We start from the raw sequence: 24,222 nt of genomic DNA on the forward strand, positions 1-24,222 counted from the left end.
ACAAGCAGTCTTGCTTACAGAGGTGATGTGCAAACACAGGAGGCTGTGCTCATCCCCATAATAAACATGCTGGCTGAGGATGATGAGCGCGCACCGGGTCACAGACGGCTGAGCTATATAATTGCACACTTGGAGCCCTGACTGTTACAGCTTCAAGCAGTGACCTGCAAGTGTGGTGAATTCTCTCCTGGCCACACCCCGGAGGCAAGTTGCTTGCCATCTGCCATTGCCTTGCAGGTACAGCTCCTGCCAGAATCAGTTTACCCATTTAGATGCAGATCTCACCCAGCCATGAGATCCCAAGAGACAACCTACACACTGTGCAGTCACAAGTGAATGATCCTAAACAGTCCTGATTTATTATGTACCATCAAGTCGGTGTCAACTCTTAGGTGACCACAGAGACAGATTTTCTCCATGATCCTGAACAGTTACCATCTCCCAAAAGTAGCAATAGGAGAATTATTATTTATAACGCTCAGATCCAGCATGGCAGAGCAAATGTTTTAGCACAGTCCTCTATCTGGATGTGCTTATTTTTACTTGGGGAAATTCCCCAATCTGGGACCTTCCCAACTGGAGCCAGAATTCTACCTTTCCAGGGACCCCGGGAGGTGCGAGGGCAGAAACCAGCTGGGGATCTGCTAACACCTGATCGAATGAAGCAGAGGGGAGGGTGGGCAGAGAGCTTGTATATTCAGTGGGGTGGTGGTGGTGCAGAAGCCAAACTCCCACCCCTTGCCCCTATTCCTAAATTCTCCCCGGAATGTCTTTGCTCAGATAATTTCCAGTCACCTCATCCTGCCTATCAAAAACCATTTTTTAAAAAAAAAATGCAATTTGACTGGTGAGGGTTGCAGGACGCATTGATTCAAGTCTTCTTCCCTGGGTTGCTCGTTTTATGATTAACCCTCCCTGCTCCCCACCCCCCCACACACACACTTGAATGGGGCATATAGAGAACTGCCCAGCAGATCAATGTGGGTCAAGAGCTGCCATCTACCAGGGTGCTAAACTCCACCTTCTCTCCCCTCCAGAAGACAGTGGTCCCTCCCCACTCTTCCATCCCCAGAAGGGAGCCTTCAAAAGCTGCCGGTCCCTGCTTAAGGCTAGACACCCGTCCAGATCCTCCAGAAGAGATTCCCTTTCTTTGATCAGAGCTGCACTTGGAACCTTCTTTCAAGTTGCCAGTGTCAAAACAACATTTATGCCAGGGCTGTCTGCCCTGAGGGGCTCTTTCCAGATCCCTCTTGCATCCTGATGCTTGAACTGACACGGTGGTGCTGAAATGCTCTTGCTAGGCAGTAGTTAACTGCATCTGGAGTGGGCCTCCTCCTTGGCTGCCAGCAAGCCTGGCTCTATGATTTACTACCTGGGCGCCTCTTTTAGCACAATTGAAACAATTAGGCAGCTCCATTTTCACACACACCAGAGGGGGAGACCCAGCTTAGGCCTGGCTTGGAAAGGGAGGTGCAACCATCCTGTCCAAATAATTTGGACAGGGGCAGAGAAGAGCGGCAGGGCCACTGACCCTCCAGGTCCACCACCTTGGATCAAGGTGGCCAGGCAGGTTGGCGGCATGAATCCCATTAAGTTGGCAGCCTGTTCCTTGGCGAAGCCATCATCATGAAGGTGTATGGGAGAGAAGAAAAATGGATGGATGCCAAATACATTAAACTGTGGCAGTGAAGGGTGTGTGTGTGTGTGTGTGTGTGTTCAGGGAGAGAAAGCAAATGAAAAAGCAAAGGAAGAAAGGAAAACTAAGTGATGGCTTAAAAAGATTTTAAAAGCCAAGCAGAAGCCTGAAAATAAAGGCAGGGAGCTAAGTCTCAAAATGCTGTCAAACGTCCCCAATTCTCCAAGGGGTGGCAACTTTCAGGAAGGCAGAATTTAGCTAGCTGTTTGGATGGTCAAAAGAAGCTGGCAATATTTGTAATAATATTACGAACACTGTAATTTGTAATAGTATCAGTTCTGTAATAATTGTGTCTAATTACAAATATTCAGGTCGAACACAGAAAATTATTTAGCCTTCTTATGCTTGATGAGGACATGCAGTCAGTCAGTCCTTACTCTGCAACCGCATATTCAGATTGTCCTCCTGATCTGTCCCCCAGACATCCTTCAGCTCTCCCAACAGTACACCCATTTCTCCTCTTTCCTTCCACCTTTCCTAGCATTGCGGACTTCTCTGTAGAACTGAATCTTTATTATTATTATTTTTTTAATCTGTTCAATCGTGTCCGGAGACTGCCCGGACAAGTCCCTGCAGTTTTCTTGGCAAGGTTTTTCAGAAGGGGTTTGCCATTGTCTCCTTCCCAGGGCTGAGAGAAAGGGACTGGCCCAGGATCACCCAGCTGGCTTTGTGCCCAAGGAAGGACTAGAACTCAAAGTCTCCCAGTTTCTACCCTGATGCCTTGACCACTACACCAAACTGGAACTTCATTTACTGTGTCCAAAATATGATAATTTGAGCCTGGTCATTTGTGCCTTGAGTAAGAACTCTGGGTTGATTTGTTTGAGGAGTCTTTTGTTCGTTCCCTTGGCTGTCCATGGTATTCTCAGGAGTCTTCTCCAACACCAGAGTTCAAAAGTGCCTGTCCTGGTTCTTCAAAGTCCAACTTTCACATCCATCAAACATCACAGGGAAAACCACTGCCAGAACAATTCCAGTCTTTGTGGAGGTAGACACACCATGGCATCTGGATATCTTTTCCAAGGCTTTCATTGCTCCTCTATAATGAAAAGTGTCCATTGTACCCTATGGCACATTTCTTGATTGCTGGTTCTCCTGATATTTGATCCTAAAACACAGAAGCTCTCTGCCACGTTGGTATCTTCATTGTCAATTCCAAGGCTGATTGCTGCACCTGTTGACACTAATTTGGTCTTCTTTATATTGAATGGTAGTTCCATTTTTTCACTGGGCTCTTTGACTTTTATTCCCAGAGCCTGCAGATGATTTGCATTTTCAGTTACCAGAGTAATATCACCAGCATAGAACAGGTTATTGACGTTTCTTCCTCCAACTTTAAAACCACACTCACCTTCTTCCAGTCCGGCTTCCCTCAATGTATACAGTATTCCACATAAAGCTTGAATAGATCAGGGGACAGTTTACAACTGTGTCTTCTTTGCTGACCTGGAGCCAGACCCTTTTGCCATGTTCTGTCCATACCCTGGCTTCCTGACCGGCATACAGCTTTTGCAGAAAGACAATGAGATGTTCTGCAGTTCCCATTTTCCTAAGCATATTCCACAGCTTGATATGGTCAACACAATTGAAAGCCCTTCTATACAGGTAGTCCTCGCTTAACAACCATTTGTTCAGCAACCATTTGAAGTTACAGTGTGTCATGCGCTGCCTACCTCCGAGTAATGCACAGACGCTGATTCCGTGAAACAGGCTCTGGTTTATTCGCAGTGTAGATACAGTATAGGAAAAAAGCTGAGAGTGACAGGAGCGCGCCGGTGCGGGGTTTAAATACCCCGCGCCGGTCAGCGCCCCCTCACTCGCGGTTACGTCACCCCCCTTTGTCCAACACGCTGTCCTGCCGGTAGGTGAGGGGTTGCGAGGCCCCGCTGGCGTTCCGGGATCGCCCATCATCGGTTTCCCTATTCCTCCGGTGATTGCTGTCAGCTGGGTGATCTCCGTTGCGTTAGCGCTAACAGCTTGGGTGTGCCTCGCGATCCGCTTAGCCATTGTCTCTTGTCCTTCAGTCTTTGTAAGTTGATGGCTACTTATCTTGAGCCCCTTCCCGTTTCCTTGTTATTGTCATGTGTGCCATTGCGCTGATGTCTTCAGCTCAACGGCACTCATGACATACTGCCCCCTGTCCGAATAGTGCCCCCCCCCGGTTTTCTGGTTTTTTTTTTTTACCAGGAGAGCTGTCAAAATGGTTTTTTTTTTTTTTGAATTTCCCGCCGGAGTGTTTTTCGCCCCTCCCTTTGTTCCGCCCTCTACCACGTGTCTCTCTAGGGTGTGTTCTTAGTGCGCATGCCCAGGTCACACCCTGGGCGTGCGCATGCTCCGGCCACACCCTGTTTGTTTGGCTCAGTTCGACGAGGAGAGAGGCGTGGCTGGTCGGGTGCTTATCAGCTCCAGGTAGGGCCCTTATTTTTTATTCTAAGTGCGTCGCCTTTGTTATGTGTGCTCCTGGGCGTTGCCCCCAGGATGCACTGTTGACTTGCTTGCCACTCCCCCGTGGGCCCGGGGCGGGGGAAGGGTGCTGGCGACCGCTTGTTACTGCCTCGTGGGCCCGGGGCGGGGGGGGGGGGTGAGTCCCGGGGGGGGGAGGTCCACCCAAGTCGCGGGCTTGGGGGGGCCCTTTCCCTTGGGGCACGGTAGGCGGGGGGGCCCGCGGGGGAGGGGTTATGCAGGTGACGGTTTGCTAGTCTTGGTTTTGGCTTGTCGGGGTATGCCCGGTGAAAAGCCCGGGTCAGGTCAGGCGCGTTAACGTTGTGCGCCGCCACCCATTCTGGGTGGGGGAAGTGTTTCCACCTGACCAAATAGTGTAAAGTTCCCCGTTGCCTGCGAGAGTCGAGTATGTCCCTTACGTCAAAGTGATGTTGCCTGTCGATCATCACCGGTGAGGGCAGTGGCGTGCTTGGGTGCCATCGAGAGGTGGTTGCTGGTTTCAGGAGGCTGGTGTGGAACACCGGGTGGAGTCTCCGTAGGTTGTGTGGCAGGTCCAAGCGTATTGCCACCGGGTTCACTATCTGCATGACTCGGAACGGCCCGATGTACTTAGGCCCCAGTTTTTTCGAGGGTTGGGGTGACTTTAGGAATTTGGTGGATAGGTAGACCATATCCCCCGCCTGGAACGTCGGTTGTTGGCGCCGGTGCTTGTCGGCCTGCTCTTTGTAGGCCGCCTGTGCATCCTTCAGCGCTGCTGTGATTATTGGCCACGATTCCGCAATCTTCCGTCCCCAGTCGCTAGCGTCCACCTGGGGTTCCGGGGGTTGTGGTAGCTCCGGTATGGGGACGAAGTCGCACCCCGAGACTACCTCGAACGGAGTTTTCCCCGTGCTCGTGTGGACGGCGTTGTTGTATGCGACTTCGGCGAACGGGAGCAGTTCGGCCCAGTCGTCTTGATGATAGTTGGTATATGAGCGTATGAATTGCTCTAGGGTGGCATTGAGGACCTCTGTGGCTCCGTCCGTCTGGGGGTGCCAGGCAGTGGATAGGGCCTGTTGGGTCCCCGTCAGCTTTAGGAAGGCCCGCCAGAATTTAGAAGTGAACTGTGTGCCCCTGTCGGTCACCACACGTGCGGGACATCCGTGTAACCTGTACACGTGGATGAGGAAGAGTTTGGCTAGTTGTTGTGCGGACGGGACCGACGTGCAGGGGATGAAGTGGGCCTGTTTCGAGAAATACTCCTTCACCACCCAAATGGCCGTTTTCTTCTGGCTGGGTGGGAGGTCTACTATAAAATCCATGGAGATTTCCTCCCATGGGCGGGAGGGTTCTGCCACCTGTTGTAAAAGCCCCGCGGGTTTGCCTGGTGCCCGTTTGGCCCTGGCGCACGTTGGGCAGGACGCTACGTATGCTTTCACGTCTCGTCTTAGCGCGGGCCACCAGAATTGACGCCTTGTTAGGTGTAGGGTCTTAAGGAACCCAAAGTGTCCCGCTTGCTTGGCGTCGTGGGATCTATGCAAGATCGCTTGACGTTGCGAGTCCGGGACATAGATTCTGCCTTCCCCCCATGCCAGGTCCTGTGCCATCGTTACCTTGTTGGGGGTTGCCAGGAACCAGGGGTCGGTTTTGAGGGCGGCGGCGAGGTCCGTGCGTATCCCCCCTGGTAGTTGCGGTTGGCGTCGTCTGGTCACAGGTTGTCCCGCCGTCGGTTGCGCCGTAGAGTCGAGCTGCCTCCGAGCGCCGCTCCGGGTGGTCACGGCCATCCCCAGTTGAGAGGCGGATAGGACCGTCCCAATGGTGTCTGGGGCGGGCTCTTCGTCTTGGGGCAGTCGGGAAAGGGCGTCGGCCAGGAAGTTCTTTTTACCCGGCATGAACTTCAGCTGGAAGTTGAAGCGGCTGAAGAATTGGGCCCATTGGACCTGTTTTGGGCTGAGGCGTCTGGGCGTTCGGAGGGCCTCGAGGTTCCGGTGGTCGGTCCAGACCTCGAATGGTTGGGTGGCTCCCTCGAGTAGGTGTCTCCATGTTTCTAGCGCCGATTTTACCACGAAGGCTTCTTTCTCCCAGACGTGCCATCGCCTTTCTGTCTCAGAAAATTTCCTCGACAGGTAGGCGCATGGTTTCAGGAGTCCTGTGGGGTCCTTTTGGAGTAGGATGGCCCCCAGGGAGAAGTCTGAGGCGTCGGCTTGGACCACGAACGGCCGTTCTGGGTCCGGGTGCACGAGGATTGGCTCCGTGGTGAACAGCGCTTTCAACTTGTTGAATGCGGTCTGGCACGCGGGAGTCCAATTCAATACTGTGCCCGGGTTCTTGGCGCGTCGGGTGTCCCCCACCCCTTTGGTTTTGAGGAGGTCCGTTAGGGGGAGGGCTATCTCTGCGAACCCCCGGGCGAATGACCTGTAAAAATTCGCGAAGCCGAGGAAGCTCTGGAGTTGGCGTCTGTTGTGGGGGCGTTCCCAGTTCAGCACCACCTCGACTTTTGCGGGGTCCATTTCAATGCCGTCTCCGGAGATTCGGTACCCCAGGTAGTCTAGGCGCGCTTTATGGAATTCGCACTTTGTGGGTTTGGCATAGAGCTGCGCCCTTCTGAGTTTGTTGAGGACTTGCCTGACTAGGGTCACATGTTCCTTGTGTGTTTTAGTGTAGATAAGGACGTCGTCTATGTAGACAAGGACCCCTTTGAACAGGTGTTCATGCAGGACCTCATTGATGAGCTGCATAAACACCCCGGGGGCCCCCGCGAGTCCGAACGGCAGCACTTTGTACTGGAAGGCACCTAGGGGGCAGTTGAACGCAGTCTTCCATTCGTCCCCCTCCCTGATTCGGATGCGGTAGTACGCCTCGCGAAGGTCCAGTTTGGAGAAGACTTTGCCCGTGGACAGGTGGGCGAGCATGTCTTTCACCAGGGGTAAGGGGTATTTGTTGGACAGGGAAGCCGCGTTTAGGCCCCGGTAGTCGGTGCAGAGCCGTAGGGTGCCGTCTTTCTTCTCCCGGAATAAGACGGGGGCTCCGACCGGTGAGCATGCTGGCTCTATGAATCCCCTCTAGGTTTTTATCGATGAACTCCCGGAGGGTTGCCATCTCCTTCGGGGTCATCGAGTAGATCTTCGGTCTAGGTAAGGGGACGTCGGGCAGCAGGTCGATCCGACAGTCCGTCTTGCGGTGGGGGGGTAGTTGGTCAGCTTCCGCCTCTCCGAAGACCTCGGAGAAGTCGGCGTATTGTTCTGGTAGGTCTGCTGTGGTAGCTGCGTTGTCCTGTGTAGTCGCCTCTGCTCGTCCCACAGTGGGGTTGGTTCTGCCCGCTGGAACTGGTGCCCGATACTCGCCGTCGCCAAATGTGAAGGTGCGGGTCCCCCAGTCGATGCGCGGGTTGTTTGTCGCGAGCCATGGCATTCCCAGGACTGCAATGGGTCGTCCGATGTGGGTGACGACGAACGATGTGCGTTCGGTGTGAGTGCCCATTTGCAGGGTGACCGGCTCGGTTTGCATCGTGGCTGGTTTCCCTCCCGCTGTTGAGCCGTCCAGCTGGTGGAATGCCAACGGCGTGGGGAGGGGGAAGCAGCGGAGGTCGAGTTTGGCGACTAAGTCGGGGTGGATGAGGTTTTTTGAGCACCCCGAGTCCACTAGTGCCGCAGCCGTGGTGGCTCCGTTGCCGGCAGAGAGTTTGATTGCCGCCATTATCACAGAGCTTTCGCCGTTCCGTCGAGGTGGTCCGCGCTGCTGTCCCACCACCTGCCTCGCAACGCGTTTCAGGGCAGGCGGGGAGCGTTTCCCGCTGGCTGGTCTGGGTCTACGTCGTCCTCTTCCCCCCAGTGGGCGTCCCAGCCTTCCTCTGGTGTCGCTGTGGCTCCGGTCATTCGGCGATGAGGGGGCAGCGGCGGGTTAAGTGGTTTGGGGCTAGTTTTCGAGGTGGGTTTAGGCACACTGGTCGGCGGTCGGTTGGCGAAGCAATCTGCCGTCTTGTGCCCTAGTTTTCCACACCTCCTGCGGGGCCCACGAATAAATTTCTTCCTTGGGTATGTGGGGCCGGCCGTCCCCACGTGTGGTGCGGGTACCTTTTTGCAGGTGTCGTTCGTGTCTTCCGTAGTTGTCATGAGGAAGGTGCGGTGCGCGTGTTCTGCTTTCCCCGCGAGGTGGATCCACCCGTGTAGAGTTTCTGGGTCGTCGCGGTAGAGGGCCCATTGAAGTACGTCGCGGTTGAGCCCCCTTTTGAACATTTCCAGCAGGGTGGTCTCGGACCAGTCGTTGACCTTCCCCGCGAGGGCTTTGAACTCGAGGGCGTAGTCCGGGACAGTGCGTGCGCCCTGTTTAAGTCTTTGGAGTGCGCTTTTCGCCCTCACTTTGGCTAGTGGGTCCTCGAAGTAGCTTTTCATCTCGTTGATAAAGGCGGGGAAGTTGGCGAGGGCGGGGGAGCTGGACTCGTACAGTTGGACGTACCAGTCCGCCGCCCGGTCCTGTAGTTTGATCGCCACGGCAGCGATCTTGTCCGCTTCGGAGTCGTAGGAGTGTCCGTGCCTCCCCATGAACTCCCTGGCGTTCGTGATAAAGAACGACAGTTTCGCGGGGTTCCCATCAAAGAAGATGGGGAAGTCCTTTGGGGCCCGGGCGTTTTGTGCGCCCCTTCCTCTCGCTTCCCGGCCTGTGGTGTCGTCCGCCTGGGCCGTTTGTTGACCTTCATTTGGCCCGTGGGGGTTCGGCGCTTCGCTCGGGGTGTGGACCTGTGCGGGGACGTCGTTGGGCGGCGCGGGGGGCATCAGCGACTGAAGCATGGTCCGGAGTTCCTTCAGTTGGGTCTCCATGGCCGCGAGTCTAGCTTGTGCGTCCTCGTCCGCGATCCGCGCCGCCGCTGGGGCCGGTTCCGTCGGTGTGTCGGCGGGGGTGGGTTGCCAGTGGGGTTCAGTCTCTCTCGGCCGTTGGTCCGCTTCCTCCGCCGTCTGCTGGGTTGCTTCTTCGTCCTCCCCCGTGCTTACCGCCGTTGGGCTGCCGCTCCACGCCTGTTGCTGGGGTGCGATGTGGGGCGCGGGGTTCTCCGCTGGTCTCGGGAGGTATGTTGCTCCCTCCCGTGGCCGGGTTGCCTCCGTCACCATCTCCCCTTGGGGTTGGAGCTGAGGCTCGGGTTGGGTCGGGTGGGCGTCCATGGCTCCGGGAGTCCGCGGTGCCTCTGGCCTCGATCGGTCCTCCTCTGCTTCTTGCCGTGCGGCTCGCCCCCCTTGTCCGCGTCGCGCCGGCCTCATCTTCCTGGTCTTCTCGCCGTCTACTCCTCCCGCGGCTCGTTATCGTCCGGTGGGGCTCGGCGAGGCTGAGTTTATGACTCTCAGCTTTATGTCATGCGCTGCCTACCTCCGAGTAATGCACAGACGCTGATTCCGTGAAACAGGCTCTGGTTTATTCGCAGTGTAGATACAGTATAGGAAAAAAGCTGAGAGTGACAGGAGCGCGCCGGTGCGGGGTTTAAATACCCCGCGCCGGTCAGCGCCCCCTCACTCGCGGTTACGTCACCCCCCTTTGTCCAACACGCTGTCCTGCCGGTAGGTGAGGGGTTGCGAGGCCCCGCTGGCGTTCCGGGATCGCCCATCATCGGTTTCCCTATTCCTCCGGTGATTGCTGTCAGCTGGGCGATCTCCGTTGCGTTAGCGCTAACAGCTTGGGTGTGCCTCGCGATCCGCTTAGCCATTGTCTCTTGTCCTTCAGTCTTTGTAAGTTGATGGCTACTTATCTTGAGCCCCTTCCCGTTTCCTTGTTATTGTCATGTGTGCCATTGCGCTGATGTCTTCAGCTCAACGGCACTCATGACACAGTGGTGCTGAATGAAGGGACTTAAGACTGGTCCCCGAAGTTACGGCCATTGCAGCGCCCCCACGGTCAATTTATCAAATCAATCAATTTATCAAAATTCAGGCACTTGGCAGCCCACCTGCACTTACAACCACAGGGGCGCTTCAACTCTCCCCACCCAGCTACCTCCACCCCCATCTATGCCCTTTGGGCCACCTGCACTCCACAGCCCCTGCCACGCTGACTTTCACCATCTTCTTGCTCCTGCTAGTGACGAGGCGTGCCCGCCCTGGTCCTTTCCGAGGCAGCTGCTGGCCACACAAAGCTTTCTTCCCAGATTGCACATGGAGGTTTCCTCCCAAAGCATGGGGAAGATGGTGTCCTAACAGTGAGACACATGCTGAGACGAGGAGTAGTACTCTAATGTTTATTACTGCTACATAAACAGAATCCTAACAAACTGAATAAGCGTGGGAAAAACCCAGACATATAAACCCAAAGGCTAAGGCGGGCCTGATCTGTGTCTCTTTGAATGGTTGCTTAATTCCTCAGTACTGCGCATGCGTTTTCCCCCCTGGATAGGGGCCCCCTGCTCGCCATCCTTACTCATGACAGATGGCCTCGTATGGCCAGCAGCTGCCTTGCAAAGGGCCAGGGCAGGCACGCCTCGTCACCAGCAGGAGCAAGAAGATGGTGAAGGTCAGCTGGGGCGGCAGACCGCAGAGTGGCAGGGGCCTTGGAATGCAGGGTGGCAAAGGCAACTCTGGCTGGGACTGGACTGGGCTGGGGCCCAGTCTTCTTGCAGCCCCAGAGCCACAGCGTGGCAAGCAGCCCCAGAGCCATGCAGTTTTGGGGCTGCTTGCCACCCCACAAGGCAGGGTGCAGGGCAGCCAAAAGGGCAGAGATGGGGGATTGGCAGTTGGGGGGAAGGGAAGGGGAAGTGAAGGCCTTACCTTGGAAGAAGCGAGGCTCGGGGCTGGGAGGACCAGAATGGCTTGGATTGGGGTGGGTCCTTGGCCAAAGAATGGTGGAATTCAGTTAATGATGGAATAGGGAGTGTCAGGATTGCTGTCACTAAGCAATGCGGTCATTTGAAGTCACGTTTTATGACCGTGTTGCTTAGCAATGGAAGTTCCAGTCCCAATCACTGTCGTAACTCGAGGACTACCTGTAATCACTGAAGCACAAAGTGACTTCTTTTTGGTATTCTTTGGCTTTCTAATTTATCCAGCATGTATCAGCAATAATGTCTCTTGTTCCTCAGCCTTTTCTAAAGCCATCTTGAATATCTGGCGTCTCCTTTTCCATGTAGGATTCTAATCTCTGCTGGATGGCCCTAACCACTTTTATGCTAGCATGTGAAATTAAGGATATTGTACAATAGTTTGCGCATTTTGTTAAGTCTCCCTTCTTTGGTATTAGTATGCAGACTGACTTCTTCCAGCCTGCTGGCCACTGTGTTGTTCTCCACATTTGATAGCATAGTTCGTAGCAGCACTTTTATAGATTATTTTATGGAAGATCTCCAAGAGGCTGGAACTACTGTCCTGGAATCCTGAAACTCCATTCCCTCTCTGTTTTTGGACTGCCTAGAAGTGAAGTCTCTTCTCACACACAGATATGGAAGGGTTATTACTCTTTCTTGAAATGGCCTTGTGGGTCATTTATAGCAATTTCTGTAACAAAGGGAATGTTTCCCGGGACCAGCTGCAAAACAAACCAGATTAGTCAGTCAAGGGCATAGAGCCAGGTGACCGGATGAAGAAACGCTCACCATCTTGAACTGTCTTTAGTAATTATCCAAGGAAATTCCAGTAACTTCTTTGACCGCATCCATCCATCATTCCCACTGCCTTCCCCTTCTTCTAGTTTTCTTGGTCTCCTTAAACAGTCTTTTTCTTTTCCTAATCTATCATCTGCTTGTACCCCATGCCCAAAGCATAGAAGGTTTTGTTTGCTGATTGTCACCTCAAAGGGAGCCATCAGCCTTTAGAGTAGGGTTTTGACAATATCTTTTGCAGGGAAGGGGGAATGACTTAGGGGCAAGGCCAAGACATTCTATGCATGCTTGGCAATACTCTCAACTTTCTTAAAAGGGTTCAGATACAAATCCTGGGAATGAATGCAAATTCAAGGATAGAAGGTTGGGATAAATCAGCTCAAATATTAAGCTAGGTGGAAATGCAGGCCAAGCCAAGAGTCATTCGTATTTCCTAGATAGAGAAATCCAGAATCCTCATTGGCATTCATGATGTATCAGCCCTTCGAATGCAGCTTGAAATACTTCAGCACTTTGGGAAATAATAAATGATCATCATCATCATCATGGCAGCTGTCAAGAGGTTTCTTTTGTTTTTTTTTAATGTGCAAAGCAGGCATTCTACTGCTCACTGATGTGGAGGAATACCTGACATGCACACGGAGAGTTGAAAGTTCAGGGACAAAATGCAAGCAATGCTCAACTGTTGGTTTTTGAGGAGGCTGCAAAAGAAACAAAAGCTGACAATGCAGGACAACTAAAGACTTGGGTTTCCTAACCTTCCCTCTTCAGGGGAGTATAAATTACCCTGGGCAAAGGGAGGATTTTTTTTAAATATAATTTTTATTGAGAATCTTAATTACTGTAATAAAAACTAATACAAATTGAACTTAGAGAAAGAGAACAGAATGGAGAGAAAGAATAAAAAGTGCAAGAAAAAAGTAAAAGAAGAAAAAGAAAAGAATATAATGAAGAAAAAGAAAAGAAATATAAGAAGAGGTGACTTCCAACCTTCATCACAACAAGTATAAAACAAATTTAATAACTCTTCACCCCTTATGAGGTTAAACAGATATCTCTTCATCCCATATCCCATCCCTTATCTATAAGCAAATCCATAAAACACCAATTTTTCAATCCTGGTGTCAGCAAAAGGTCCATAAACAGTTGCCAGGCCGTTTTTAAAAATTTCTTATTTTAACCTTGATCAAATAAACCAACTTTATATTCCTTCCTTTTACTTCTAACAGTCCTAATCTTTAGTTCAATCAAATGTTGTTGTAGGATTTGATTTCTCTTCAATTCTTCTTTATCCCATCACACAGATTTCTTCAAGGCTTTAACAAGCCTCTTTTGTAGATCCAATAAGAAAACATTTTCCAGTCATTCTCTTGGTTTATCATTCATATTTCCCTTTTAATTTTTAAAACTGTATATTCAGTAAAGCATCCTTTTCCAAACCATTCTCTTGGCCTGTCATTTGTAGTTCCGCATTCTGTACTTTCTCTTGTCAGATAAAATCTGTCCCACATCTGTCATTCCTTCATTAACAACTTTTAGATATAGTCTATCTATAGAAGCTCCATTAATGACAGTGTTGATATTGTAGTTACTAATTTCCAGCTCCCTTCTTCAAAGGTCTCCTTTAATATTTCCAATGTTATAACGTTTTGTAGCATAAAGTCCCAGTATTAACTGACATCGAGAGCAGGCTTGTATTTTTTTTCTTTTGCTTAAAATCTTTAGTCCCCTCTAGTGTCCAGTTTCTAAAATCACCCCTTATCTTTTGTCATGACTTGTAATAGCCAGGATAGCCAAAATAAGTCTGTTTAACACAAGAAGTTGTTTTTTATAGTTAATTCCAAAATCTTATAGTGAAAATCAGTATTCCAAATTTAACTGGACCCTTAATCCATTTATGACTTGTAACTGCATAACAAGAAGAGAAAGAGATTCAGAAGGGACCCTCCCCATGTTCTCAGGCTGTAAAGGAGACGGCGGGAGGTTTGTACTTTCAGACTTGCAAGATTCTGTTAATGTAGCCTTACAAGAAAGTAGAATTAGCTCATCTGGTCGTCGTTCCTGTCTGGTCTACCTGGGAAGACTGACAGACTGCTGTTCCAGGGAAGGTACACCTGAATGCTTCCTTTCCCCTGAATAAGCTGCTCTGAACATAGAATGCTAAGAACTCAGGGATAAGAATGTTCTATGTCCTTTTTCCTGACATAAGAGCTTCCTATGGCCCCTTCCAATGTTTTACAGCATTTCCCCTGGAGTTGCAGGGAGGATGACTCCCCCTGCAAGAAACTCCAACTATATTCCATCTCTTAGAACTCGTTTCTATGGCGAAGATGACGTGGCCCTTTGCAACGCACCTTCCTGTTCTCCCAGCCACTCCAAGGGGCACCTCTGTCACTCTTGGCATTCAGCTGCCACCCACTGGTTGCTTCTTGCAGATTAAAAAAAAAAAGACCACCCCTCCCACTCCACAAACACCAAAGACATTGCAGGGAGAACAAGGGAAGAGATGGGATTCTATTTTGTGCCATCCTCTGATCTGTGGGGAAAAGGCTTTCAGCCTGGCGGGGAGTCAAAACACAGCAGGGTCATCAGAGGAGGACGGGGCAAAATTGCTAGAGAAGAAGGTTGGGCAGAGGTGTGATGGAACATGGGCTGGCTTACTCAGAGAAAGCAAAGGAAAACCCGAAGGTATCTAGGTACTGGGAAAGAAGAAAGCATGAGAAAGAAACTCGAAACAACCCCACCTTGATTAGGTAAGTTATGAGTTGAAGTAGAGAGCAGATCTGACAGGCTTCCAAGATACTGTTACAATGCCCTAACCCAGTGTTTCTCAACCGTGTCAACTTTAAGATGGGTGGACTTCAACTTTAAAATGGGTGGACTTCAACTCCCAGAATTCCCCAGCCAGCCATGAAGTCCACCCATCTTAAAGTTGCCAACATTGAGAAACACTGCCCTGACCACCTTTGTACTGCCAGGACTCCTAACAACTCCTGTTTCCTGACCTTGCCTACTTCCAAGGCCTGACAAGGGAAGACCCCTAGCCGGGGTGAAGAGCCCTTTGTGATCCTAGGGTTCGCTTGGATATTGACTTGTATTCTTACATTTTACACTGTAGGGGACTCATGTTTTGCTGGTTGTTTTGAATTCCGCAGCCACAAGAGCTGGGCACCTGTGGTTCAGGAAAAGGAAAAGTAAGACCCCAGCGCTGCCATCATCATTTTTATTGTTATTAATTTATTTTCCCAAGACTGTATCTCAAGGCGGAAGGGCAGAGGCCTGTAAGCGTGGATAGGTTTAAGGAGGTTGAATATAGAATTCCTGACCTCACCCCTTCCTCTGCCTTAAGTCCCCCATGCAGCCCTCTTAATAACTTCCTTTCCAGCGAGGCCTGTTTATTGTTCACACAAGAGCCTGGGTGATAGGCCCGCTGTAGAAAGCAGGATTTCCAGCCCAAGCAGTTCCTGCTGTGAGAAAGGGGAGCTTTGTCTGAGCACAGCAGCTCAAAGCTGGCGAGGAAAACCCAACGGTGTGCCACCAACTTCACAAAATCACTTGGAAAAACACCCCAGTTGGAAATTTTCCAGCTTGAGCCATTCACCCAAAGGAATGAAAGCTAACCCCGAGATGGCCCTCTCACCAATGATTCATGAGACTTGGCAGAACAGCCCACTGACTTCTGCCTTCCTGCCCCTTACCTTGCCACCCCCCGTCTGCTTCTCTGTAGACCTCCAGGGCAATGGGATGGCCCATCAAAAGTGCCAATCAACAAAGAAAGCCCACCCAGAAATATCTGGACCCTTTATTTGGACAGGCACCGTCCAAATTACAATCAACATACAAGCCATGTGGAGCAATCGACATCTCAAGGGGTTGCTGTGGCCCACCAGGATTTCCAAAGTACTCGGGCAGGATGGGAACCTTGCAATAAGTCACTGACAGGGGCCGTGATTTGGTAGCTGGACATCTGCGTTGGGCTGAGCAGACATCAAGAAAGATGGGGGGAGAAGCAGTCTGGATAATTCTGAATTGCAACTTTTTCTGGAAAAATTTGCCTGTGGAAATGAGGATGATTCAAATTAACATATTCATCTCAACCACTGTCTGCCCAAATATTTAGGCAGCATTATTTGATGTGATTAAAAGTAAAATCTAGCCTATTGTATGCAGTTTGGATTCAAAGCAATTGAAAGCTTTGATATGTGGAGAAAAAAATATTTTTATGGGAATTTTAGAAACTGCAGGGGGGGAAAAGAAAAACAACTGCAACTATTTTCAGCTTCTCAGTGTTTTAATTGAGAAGCAAGCATCTTACAACTTTCAAAGTGCCAAACTTGCCTGAAGTTGAAAGCGTTCCACAGAAAATTTACTGGCTACATTTCTGGTCATCAATGCCCACAGCCGAAAAAGCTTCTGAGTCCTGATTCCACCCTCATCTGACACAGCCCCTCCCTCCCTCCCTTCCTTCATCTCCCCTCCCTCCCTTCCTCTATTTCCCCTCCCTCCTTCCCTTGTACTTTAACACAGTTAAACCTTGATTTTTCTGGACCTCAGTTGAAGGAAATCCCATTACGATTTGCATCATGCCATCAGGCATATGATGTAAATGACTCAAATGATATCATTTGTATCACCATGATGATGTACTCTTCAGCTGAATGGACTTTGGGGATGAATGGACACATCTTCCATCCATCCATTTTTAAAATTTATATAGCCACCCATCTCACAAACAAGTAACTCTGGGTGGCATACAAAGACATTAGTCTTCACAAAATGAGATTTTGCTATATCTCATTACCTGGTGCCCCATCAGCCACCCCAAATCAACAGTGCAGCTTGTGTAGGTATTAGCCCTCCCCGTTTCTAGACTGGCTTCCTGGTATCAGATGAACTGGTTTACCCAGGATCAGCTTCCTGCCTCTTCCAATAATGCCTGTGCCAACCTCAAGTCCCTCTGCCCATAACCACTGGAGAAGCTAACTCCTCTTGCGTCTTCTGAGTCATGAAGATTTAATAGTCTTAATGCATGGAACAGCCAGAATTTTTTCCTCACTGCCTGGAGTTGTGTAGGTGAAACAAGATCACTGCAGCCCCTTCTGGATTAAGATGTATGAACCCCGGAGCAGCTATATAAATCACACCTACACTTGGAACTTAAAAAGCTCCTTTGCCCAAATGCATTATATTACTTATAATAGCAACAAGCTGAGTATGAGAGAAAAAGCACTGGAGGGGTCCGAGAGCAAATTCAATTGCTAAAGAAAAGCACATTCCTCCCCGACGCAGGACGCAGGGGGGCCGTTTGTCTGAAAACAGCCCCCGCTTCAAAATTACCCTACGCACAGAAGCACTTCCAGGTTTTTCAAGGGACAGCCTGGGCTGCTTCCCCTATTCATAACACACCCATGCCTCTTCCTGAGCACCAAAGGATCTGGGCTCCCCATGCGCACAACGATGTGGCTTCACCAGCTGTTGTCGAGTCCGTTAAGAAAGACGGCAACTCTGGCAGGAAAAGCCTCATAAGGATTTCTGGAATATTTCTGGGGGTGCAGGAGGAAAGTGTCACCTTCTCCACCCGGAGCTGATCACACAAGCCAGTGTGAACTCACAACCTTTTGGTGTGAATGCAACGCACATCCAGCTTACGGGCATCTGCTGCATAAAGCCCACACACCGCTCACCTACCAAAGTGGAAAGACCCAACTGGCAACTTCTTTCTAAACAGGGACCAAGTTCCCAAGAGGGACGGCTGCGAGGCTGGCAACATTATCATAGGCCGCAAAGATCTGTGTATGTATCGATCAAGACACAGGCAATTTGGGGCTCCTAAAGCATGCTGGCCCAGCTGGGATGAAACAGTTTGGCTGCAAGATGCAGACCAAGCCCTCTCGGTTCAGACGGGTTCCAGGGGTCCTTCTGTTGCTTCCTCCCTACGCTTCTTCGGTCCTCCATCCCTGCATGAGCTTCCAACGAATCAGCCTTTTATAGCCAAAGACACCGGCCCACGCTTTCAAAATTTCTTGCACCTCCTTAAATATAAGCTCTTTTTTTTTTCTGACTAGCGTATTACTCGTTGCAGATTATCCTCCCTTACATCTGGTGAAGGCGATTGTAATCCTTAAAATCTGAGGGATAATAAATACTGTACATTATTGTTTGATGCAGGAGAAAATGCAGCCAAGAAATAACAAAGGGAATACAAGAATTCTGGGCGGATCAGGTTCTTGGAGACCCGATTAGGCTCCCTGTAGATGGGCAGTCCACTGCCACCGAACCGGGATGGGGCCAAGTGCTTCAAGGTTGCCTGTGAAAACAGCACAGAACAACTCTCAAAGCCTATTCATATCACCAAAGAGGAGAAAAAGAGGAAGTGTGTGCACAAAGCAGGAATTAGGCAGAAAAGTTCTGCTAAAGGCAGAGGAGAACAGCCGCCCAGTCCTTCCCCAAACTGGGAGCAACGTGATCACTGGGGAGGAGGTGAAACACTCACTTCCATCATAGCGATCTACAGCAATAACCAGCCATCACTAGGTGATATATGGCTGGCTGGGGAATCCTGGGAGTTGAAGTCCACACATCTTCAAGTGGCCAAGGTTGAGAAACACTGCTACAGATTATGTGTGTGTAAATGCTCCTGGCAGGAGAAGGCAGGTCAAAGTGCATGCCTCCAGCACATGGCCAAAGGAACACCTACAGGGCGTCTTTTGCTGTACACCTTTCCTTTCCAACAAGCCAAGCAGAGGAAGATGTGGTGAGGTTTCGCTGTGTGAATGGTGCACATGGGCTCAGTGAAAAGAAATAAATGTACCTTTTCCAAATAACCCACAGGAATCATATGCTGTAGCCAGCTAACAGATACATCATCAGGTTAGCCTATCTGGCACGGGTACCACACCCGATACAGTCTGCAGTGCCACAAAAGATGAGGCAACGTGTTCCCAACCGAGGTTCGGTGCGCACCAGGGCACGTGGCAAGAGCCTCGGATCTCAGTGCAGGTTATCCTGGGCCATATGCACAGTTCACTGGCTCTGTGAAGACACAGAGTACAGGAGGTTGCCATGTGGTGATAAATCTTCATAAATCTCTTGTGGAAAAAGGAATTTCTACTGGAAGTCAGCAGTGGGCTTTGCGAAACATGCTAGACTCGGCTAAAATGGGGCTGAGGGACTTTGTGGTTCAGCGCACTCTGAGAAGACAGTCACCAGCTTAAGGTATCAGTCATATCAGCCAGGCTATGGCAGGAGACCAGCTTTTTCCAAGCTGCCTCCAGGTGCGTGGGCTGCCTTTGAGGCAAATTGTGGCTGTTGAGCGCACAAACATGGAGGAAGCCTAGACTGGGGACGCCTGTGTTAAGTGATAACCTGACACACTATTCGGGCGCAGCACACTGCGTGAAGCAGCACTTGTGCTGTTAACTTGTGTGTGTGAGGGGGGGCGGTGTTGAACATATTGTGTGAACCCAGTCCGACCGCAAGCTTACAGTCAATAAGCTTTGTGGCACAGAGGAGATTTTCATCAGAACAGAATGCGTTAACCTCTTCTGCAGGCACTAGCAAGGAACGCCCCTAGCTATTATTAATTTAATCTATTTATATCGGGGCATTTCAAGTGGGACATTTAGCATCGTATCAGCTGGCCCTGAGACTTAAAAGAAGCAGATCCCCACAAGATGAAAAGCAGAAGGAGATGTAATTATAGTCCAGGACCATGTAGAAATTCGGCCCCCTCCCCATTCCAAGAAAAGCCAATGGCAACAGAGTATTGTGTACTTCTTGCCCGGTGGGACTCCAGCATCCATGCTGAGATTGACTAGTGAGGAACGGCTCAGGAGGTCACATCTGCCATGATGCCCATGGACCTGTTCAACTGGCATCTCCCCCCACCCCCGCAGAAAGGCAGATGTTGGATTTGGTCCCTTGTTCGGCCAAGAGCCTGTGTTCTGAAGGGAGAGGAGCTGTCTGGTTATTTTTATGGGGGTGGCTGCTATCAGCCTCTGGAGGAGAGGATGGGATGAAAGGCTTCGCTCCAAGCAGTCGATGGATCCAGATGGTCTCCTGAATACATCAAGGGAACTTCCCACTTGTCTGGATAATTCTGAATTGCCACATTTTCTGGAAAATTTGCCTATGCAAATTTGGTCTATCAGCAAAGCCCTGGAACAAGGAACTAGCCTAGATGATTGACACTGTTGTCCCCAAGCGCAGTTAAACTGGCACTTTGGCTTACCAGGAAGCAGAAAATGATACTGGTTAAGGGCTGGAGCACAAGAGGAGGGCTCTCTGTATGGATCAAGTGGAATGTGAAGTGGGCTCCTTTTTAAGGCCCATTTAAAATCCTAGTCTGTAGCAAGCAGATCTAGTGGAGACAGCTTACTTCCCTCTGCCTCTGTTGCATCTACAGAGAACAGCCTGGTCAAATTCTTCTGTACTGTGTGGCATTTTCTCCATAAAGATGCTGGGGAAAGGAGCTGAAACAATCAGAGGCTTGCTGAGAGCAATTTTCATTGTTCTCTGCACACAAAGTCCACCAGATTTGTCTTGACCTGGACTCTAATAGTGGGCAGGTCACAGCAAGGTAACCTTGGCAACTGCTTGTCCTGTTCATGTGGATTCTTTTCGGCTTATAGACCTTGAAGCTGTGGACAGAGCCAGTGGAGAGATGAGGGCCATCACCTGTTTATTCAACTGTTGCCCTTCCTGGCTAATTGTATTGATTAGGATGGGACTGGCCCCAAGTTTATGGGAAGTGATCAATGTCTTCTTGGGTGCAGAACGTGTTCCTACATGCTTAAGGGAGGCACTTAAGAGTGAAAATGTCTTCCCTTGATTTAAAAGGTCTCTGTAATGATAGGTCAGTGTCAAATATTTCATTCAATGGGTAAGATGATGGCAAAAATGGTGGCTTTGCAGCATTAGATGCATGTGGATGAACCTCATTATCTTGGTCCATTGGGACTTGATCCAGAACATGGTACTAAGTCTACACTGATTGACCTGGTGGATGACCCAGGCAGGCTGGAAACTGGAAACAGGCTGGGTAAGTGTGACCCTGCTAGTTGTCCTGGAGTTATTGGTGGCTTTTGATACAATCAACTATGGTATCCTTCTGGGCCATCTGGTGGGGTTGGGCCTCAAGAGTGCTGTTTTGCTCTGGTTCTAGTCCTACTTGACAGGGCACACCCAGAAGGTGGTGCTGGAGGACTATCTTCAATAACTAAGTTGTTGAGATATGGTGTTCCACATGGTTCTATCTTCTCCCCTATGCCCTTTAACATCTACATGAAATTAGGGGGAGAGGATTTTAGAACTTCAGAGAAAGGTCCCAGAAGGATTCTGATGAAACCCAGATCCACTTCTCCCTAATATCTAACTCCAAGGAAGGAATCATTACCCTTGAAAATTGCCTAATCTCGACAATGGGCTGCAAAAGGGAGGAAAAAATGAAATGGAGACCAGAGGGAGGTGTTATTGGCAAAGGAAAAAAAAAACTTAACTCAGGGATTGAGGTAAAACCTAGTTTGATGAGGACGCATTTCCCCAGAAACAGCAGGTTCTCCATTTAGAAGACAGCCTTCCATTCTCCATTGCCACAGCCTTCCTGCATGGTTGGGTGCCCATGTTCAGAGAAGGAAGAGACCATGTTCCCACAGGGAAAAGAGCTGGCAAAGTGTGCCAGGCAGGGAAAGCGTTCTGCAAATTCACAGACTTCTGTGATAGAACCAAAGACAGGAACAAAGGGGGGCGGCCATATAAATGCGAGCAATAAATAAACAAACAAACAAACAAATGGGGGCATAGAACAGATGGGAAAAGAAGTCCCAGAGAGAGCTGAAATGGAGCCAGTTAGATTGGGGGAGGTGCCGATAAGCTGGGGAAAATAGAAGAAGCACCCCCCTTGACTTCTGCAGCAGCACCCAAAGCAGCCAAGTTACTCAGAAAGGATGAAACATCAAACATGGTTGGACACGGAGCAGGAGGAAGGTGCTCTGCCACTGTGAAGGCCCCATTCCAACAAGAAAAGACTGAGAAGTTTGAGATTTGTTTCTAACTTGGGGTGGGGGGGAGATGACAAAGGGGAGGGACATGACAGAGTAGGCAGTGGCACCCCTGAACGTTTCCCTTGATGCCTCCCAGGCTCCCTTGCCTTCTGAATCATAAATGACCTTTATTTTTACAATCCACTTCTGAACAGCTGCCAAGAAAGTAGAGCTTGACGTGAAGGAGAATTTACTTTCTTTCTCTTCTTTTTTAATTAGGATGTGGCATGCTGTAAAGCAAATGCTCTGCTCCCAGCACCGTTGTCGTTATTTTCACCTGGGCCTCAGAGAGGTCCACGAAAAATAAAATTAAAAAAACAAGTAAACAAGGAGAGTTGCAATTCAGAACCTTGTTAGGAAAGGTGCCTGCTTGATCAGGAAAAAAAACCCCCAAAAGAATCTGACAGATGGCACGGTGAGTCTGGGGTAACAAGGAACAATCACACAACAGCTTTCCATCTGGAAAATGGGGCTGGGACTACCACTCGACCATTCTGCAATAGGCAAGCTCCCCCCCACAAGCCATTTTATGAGAATACTGATGCCACGCTTTCAAAATTCCTAGGGTGCCCACCAGCCTAAACAATTTAAGATCTTTGGAAAGACCAGAGTGATTCCTGTAGCACTTTGCTCAAAATATTAGACTCCAATGAGCAGTCAAAAGGGGGAGCAATTTGGTTTAAGTGGAACTTAACGAATTTGTCAACACATTTATCTGCTTTAAATGGCTTTAAAAGACAACCAGAAAAGCTTGTGGAGGAGAAGTTCGCCAACGGCTGTGAATCAACACAGATGAAGGGAATCAACTGCTCAGGTAAAAAATGATGCAGCTGCTTTAAGAGTTGCATTAAAGCATCAAGCAGCCTGGAAAAAAAAAAAAGAGGTGGCTGCTCTAATGAGAAATAGAGTCTGTGTTCACATGAGACCTCAAATGTTTTTTCTTGCTCATTTTGGAAGTATGCACAGCCTAACTGCTTACTCTCCTTCCAGAGATATATACATCTGCCAGCTGTTGCTGAAAATCGGAAGCTGAACTAGACAGAGTAGCTACCACAAAGTTCTCCCAGTAAGCCTATGATCTGAGCTGGGAAAAGCTCATCAAAAGCCCTCAAAACCACACCTTGGGAACATTTCCACCTTTAAGACCTGCCATGTTTATCCATACTGGAAACAGAGGATGAAGAAGAAACCAGTGAGAGAAACTGCCGTATTGGTCTTCTCCACTGGACCAAACCAGGACCAAATCCCTCCTTTCCTCACAGCCTATTGGCCTATGGTTTGAGACCAAGAATGCCCCTTTCCATTTATTTATGTGTTAAACGCATATCCCACCTTCCATCAGGAGGTCTAGGGAGTGTATATTAGCCCTTCTTCCTCTTATTCTTCCCCCGCCCCAACAACTCTGTGAGTTATATGTCAGCCTTACCAGGTAGACCAGGCAGGAGACACAACCAGATGAGCTAATTCTACTTTATTGTAAGGCTACATTGACAGAATCTTGCAAGTCTGAAAGTACAGTTCTCCCACTGCCTACTTTACAGCCTGAGAAACTAGGGAGGGTCCCTTCTGAGCCTCTTGCCCTGCCCACTATCCAACTGTGGGCTACACTGTCCCTTATCTGACTGTTCCCTAGGCAGCATCTCTGGGCTCAGTCTCCCAAGGGCTTTCCCACATACCCTTACAGTATACTGGGCTGAGAAAGACCAATGCCACCTAATCAGCTTGCAGAACCGAATGCCTCTGATGATAGCAAAGCCAGGATCAACGTGACAGCCTCAACCAATAAAGGCCTTTCTGCTTTGGAGCTACAGAATTTGAAGCAGCAGCTTTTGGCCGCCTGTTCCTAACCGATCTCTGAAGTGAGAAGTCCTGCTCAGGATGCTGTTAACCTGCTGAGGGTTGGCAGATGGTTCCTCAGGAGCAGGTTCCTCTCTCCAATAAGATGCCCCCTCTTCCCTGACTCCGGAGCCTCCTTTGATAACTCAGTGGTGTCCGACAAAGGCTTTTTCATCATCGCAGCCGTTCTTGCATTCCGGCTGATTTGCTTTTTAAGTCGATTCATCTCTGATATTTTTAGATTTGTTTGGGCTGCTTATTTTAGCCTCTAAAATGCTCTGCTTTTAATCTGTGCTCTTCTACAATTTGGCTTTAATTGGTTTATTGTGCTTTTGATTTGATTTACATGACTTTCAAGGGGGTTTTGATGGCACTTTGCCCTGAGAGCTATTAACTGCGGGGTGACTACTAAATCTTGCACGTACATAAGTCAAGCTACGACACTGGGACGGGCTGTGGTTCAGAGCTGCTCATAACCACAGCCACTGAAAGGGATCCAGTTTCTTGGGAAAGAAATTAAGGAAGACAGAGAGTTACAGCCGTGTCCCTCAACCACAGGGTGAGCTCATTCTCTTTTGAAACTAAAATGACAGATGCACCAACCAGCAAACTAAGCACCAGCATAAGCATCATTCGTGAGCCTTCTTAAACGCATC

General features: G+C 49.7%; 1 protein-coding gene across 1 annotated transcript in view; it reads right to left on the reverse strand.

Moving 5' to 3' along the window:
• LOC134502859 (uncharacterized) overlaps positions 1-24,222 on the reverse strand; it is an 87,015-nt gene that overhangs the window by 26,229 nt on the left and 36,564 nt on the right. The window lies entirely within an intron of this gene.

Source organism: Candoia aspera, chromosome 9, assembly GCF_035149785.1.
Source record: "Candoia aspera isolate rCanAsp1 chromosome 9, rCanAsp1.hap2, whole genome shotgun sequence".
Taxonomy (NCBI): Eukaryota; Metazoa; Chordata; class Lepidosauria; order Squamata; family Boidae; genus Candoia; species Candoia aspera.